The sequence below is a fragment of the Mus pahari genome, chromosome 10 (genome assembly GCF_900095145.1).
Source record: "Mus pahari chromosome 10, PAHARI_EIJ_v1.1, whole genome shotgun sequence".
Lineage (NCBI taxonomy): Eukaryota > Metazoa > Chordata > Mammalia > Rodentia > Muridae > Mus > Mus pahari.
In genome coordinates, this window is record NC_034599.1 from 92,941,291 (window position 1) to 92,945,474 (window position 4,184).

A 4,184-nucleotide genomic window follows, 5' to 3' on the forward strand; every position below is an offset into this window, starting at 1 on the left:
AGGCAGGCAGGGAGGCAGGCAGGCAGGCAGGCAGGCAGGGAGGCAGGGAGGCAGGCAGGCAGGCACGCACGCACGCAAGCAGGCAGGCACGCAGGCACCCGTGGCAGCTGGAAGTACCCAAGCTCCTGAAAGGCCGGGTAGAGAGCCCTTCCTCTTGGTGGTTGCCTTGTCAGCTGGTACTTCAGAGGACTGTGTCTCCACAAGGGACTCGAGAACCATGCTGAAGAGGCAGCGGGGGTTACTGTTGGAGCTGTGTGGTAGGGTGGGGAAGGGGTTGGAAGTCGTTCACCACTTCCTTAAAAGGGGGAAGCCAGTAGTTCAGTAAAACCCTGAAGCATGCGGGGGGTAAGTGTGGGCTTCTCCTTAGGCAATCTCATATGTCGCTGGGACGCTGGGATGATGACGGTCCTGGTGGTGTGAACACACCAGCCAGAACCACTGGAGTTCATAGTAGTAACTGCGGTACTAAAACTGTTCAGTCTCTGTGTCACGGATGTAGCTTGGATTGTTGGTATGTATCCACACAGGCTTCCTTATCAAAGTAACAGCAAACACCAAGATCTTGGAGATTTAAAGGGATAAAGAGTTAAAGGGCCAGTGTCTGTCTGCTGTGCTTAGCCCTGATTGTCCCGGACCTGGGCAGCACCTGGTGAAGCCGAAGTGCCAAGCCACCGGGGAGCTTTCTCTTGTCCATTCCCACCTGCTCTTCTTCCTCCCGTTTTCTTCTTCTGTTCCTCCTATTTTTAACATCCCGAGGAACATCCATATCGCTTTCCACAATGAATGTACCCATTCCAACATCCCAACCAACAGTAAGAGGGTCTGTTTTTCTCCATCTTTACCGATGTTCATAATCTTTGTTTTTAAAAAGATAGAATCTCAACAACAACAAAAAGATAGAATCTCACTTTGTTTCCCAAACTGGCCATGAACTCATGGCAATTCTCCTGTCTCAGTCTCTGGAGAGTTGGGATTGCAGGCATAAACCACTAGTCCTGGCATTTTGTGAATTTTTTTTTTTATAATAGCTATTGTAGCTATTGTAGCAGGAGTGCCCTGATAATGATGTGGACCCGGATTTACATATCTCTTAGCCATTTGTTTTTCCTCTCAGAAAAGCCTGTTAAAGTCCACTAGATAGGCAGCAGTGCTCTTAATAGGGGAACCTTCTTTCCAGTCTCTCAGGACAACCTTTAATGAGCCCTCCTATGACACTGTTTGCCTTAATATACTTAAAACTATTTGGAGTTTGGTTTTTTTATTTTTATTTTTTTAAATCTAGGAATGCCTATTGATAGCTTTTACCTGATTTACTACTAGGTTAAACTGTAACTTCCTATTGATTTTCCAGAGTTTTCATGTAATAAGAAATTTATAATTTTGCTTTTTGATCATCTCTTACATTTTTAATTGATAGGATGTTGGGGTAGCTCACTGAAATTAAATCTATTTTTTTAATCTATTTTTTAAAAATACTATAAAGACATTCCTTATGGAACACAGGAAACTGAAGAAGAGCCAAATGACCAAGTGCTATCGATATTTTGATAGGTTTCCTTTTGTGTGAATTCTCTCTCCCTTGTAAGGAATCCGTAATTACTGGGGCATTGGCTGTCTTATAAAAAAAATGTATAGCGAAACACTAATGCACAGTTAAATTATTCCCCAGAGAGAATACCTGGTTAAATGAACTATTGTAATATGAACAGCCCTGTAATTACTTCTCAGGCCACTCCGGGTGTCTGGGAGTCACCAGTCATTCCTACAGTCCTTCCAAGTGCTGCCCTCGCATCTTAACCCTTCCCTCTTCCCAAGCATCCTCCACCCTATCCTGGGGAACAACCACTTCCTTGTGCTACTTTGTAATTTCTCTCCCTTGTGCAAGCCTAGTTACAATAGACTTGTTCATTGAAATATTGTCATGTCTCTAAAATGTCTTTCAACCTTCAGGATTCCCCTCTCGCTACTGTAGATTTGTTTTGTTTCTCTAAAAAAGCATTTTTTTTCCAGATAAAGATTCTAGGACTTTTTAGTCTGTATTTCCTACAAACTACCTTTCCAATCCAAGGTTTTCTTAGGTAAAAGGTAAGTACCAATAGTGGTCCTATGTTCCTCCACCAGAAGGCAAAAAGTATCTGGTTTCTGGTCTGTGTGTGTGTCTGTGTGTGCGTGCGTGTGTGTGTGTGTGTGTGTGTGTGTGTGTGTGTGTGTTGACAACAGCTGTTGATTCCCCATCGTTCAGATCCATTGGTTTATTGGGGATTGCAAAGTAGTAATATTCTAACTCAGCTATATGTTGTTCACTTGTTTTTTTGAACAGGGTTTCTCTGTGTAGCCCTGGCTGTCCTGGAACTTACTTTGTAGACCAGGCTGGCCTTGAACTCAGAGATTTGCCTGCCTCTGCCTCCTGGGTGCTGGAATTAAAGGTGTTCACCACCACTGTCTGGCTTCAATATTACTTTTATATTCAGTAATGGTGTAATTTTATATTGGAGATTAATATTTGTTTTTTTTAACTAGTTTTTTAAAGGTAGCTATTTGTTTCCCTGCACAACTCAAAACTAGTCCATCAGCTTAAAAAAATCCTTATGGTGGGCCATGGTACACACCCTTAATCCCAATACTCAGGAAACACCCACAAGTGACACAGGCACACACACTCTATGAGTTCAAGGCCATCCTGGTCTTCACAGTGAGTTTCAGGTCAGCCAGGAGTACTGTGAGCCCAGTCTTGAAATGATATGAAACAAATGAATCCTTGCCTATGATTTTAAGGTATTTGAAGAGCAGAGAAAGCTTCAATCAGCTGTGGTTAGCACATCTTTTAAAAGCAGGGTGCATTGCTTGGCTTCGGTGGTTCCTGGGCCGTTATATAAGGTGTCTCGAGCTTTCTTGTCTTTTTGTTTGAAGTTATACTGCAGATCGTAGGTGTGCATCACTGTGCCTGGCCTGGTGGTACTTCTCATTTGAATTCAGGAATACAGTGTTTTACTTAACCTCTTTCAGATTACCTCGGAATTTCTGTTTTCCAAACCACCAATCCTGATTTTCAAGAACCCAGAAAAATAACAGGAGTATAGTACCCCATGAATACCCCATAAATACCCCATGAATACCCAATGTACTTTAGCCCACATTACTCAGAGAAATCTCAGAATAACACAGCTACTGAGAGCAAATTTTCCTTTTCTCTCTATTTTGGTATTTTGCTTATTGTTGGGAATGCTTTTTTTTTGACATTCATATGTGTGTTTGGTATGTATAGTGGGTGTGAGTACTTAATATAACCCTTAATTTCTTTCATATTTATTGTTAGTTTCCATTTCTTCCTTTTCTAGCATTTTTTGAATAATTAACTTTTTTTGTCACTCATCCTCCACATTATTTTCTGACTGTGAGCTATATTTGTGTGATCTTAGTGGTTTCTTCAGGGACTGCAGTGTACATTGTTAAATTATAATCGTATGGTTCCTTTCCAGGTAAAAATACTTCCCACATAGTATAGGAGTACTACAGTAGTAGATCTCCATTGTTACCCTGTGGGAACTTATTCAGCTTAATCATGACTCAACATCTTGTTTTGCAATGCAGATTGACCTCAAACTCCCAATACACGTGTGCCAACTCCTAATATGCATGTGCTAACTCCCAATATGTGTATGCTAACTCCCAATACATGTGTGCTTCTGGCTCCTCTGTGCTGAGACTACAGGAATGCACCTCCTCACCTGGCATACTTTATTTTTATTTGTCTTATAAATGCTACATGATATGGTTTTGATTGTCTTTAAGGAGCAAATTATATTGTAGTGGTTTTAGAGACTTTAAAAAATATGTGTATTTACTCAAGCAGTTAATGAATCTGGTGTTTGCGTTCCTTCGCCCACCTTCGTATCTCCTGGCACAATTAGTTCTTGGCTAAAAGGGCCTAACCTATAATATTCCTTATAGTGTGCTTGTATTGATGATAAATTCAGCATTGGTAGATCTAAAAGTAACTTTAGGTCTTCTATTTTAAAAGGTTTTTGGTGATGTTGTTTTTTTGTTTTGTTTTAATTTTTTAATTTTTTTTTATTTTTATTTTTTAGAGACAGGGTTTCTCTGTATAGCCCTGGCTGTCCTGGAACTCACTTTGTAGACCAGGCTGGCCTCGAACTCAGAAATCTGCCTGCCTCTGCCTCCCT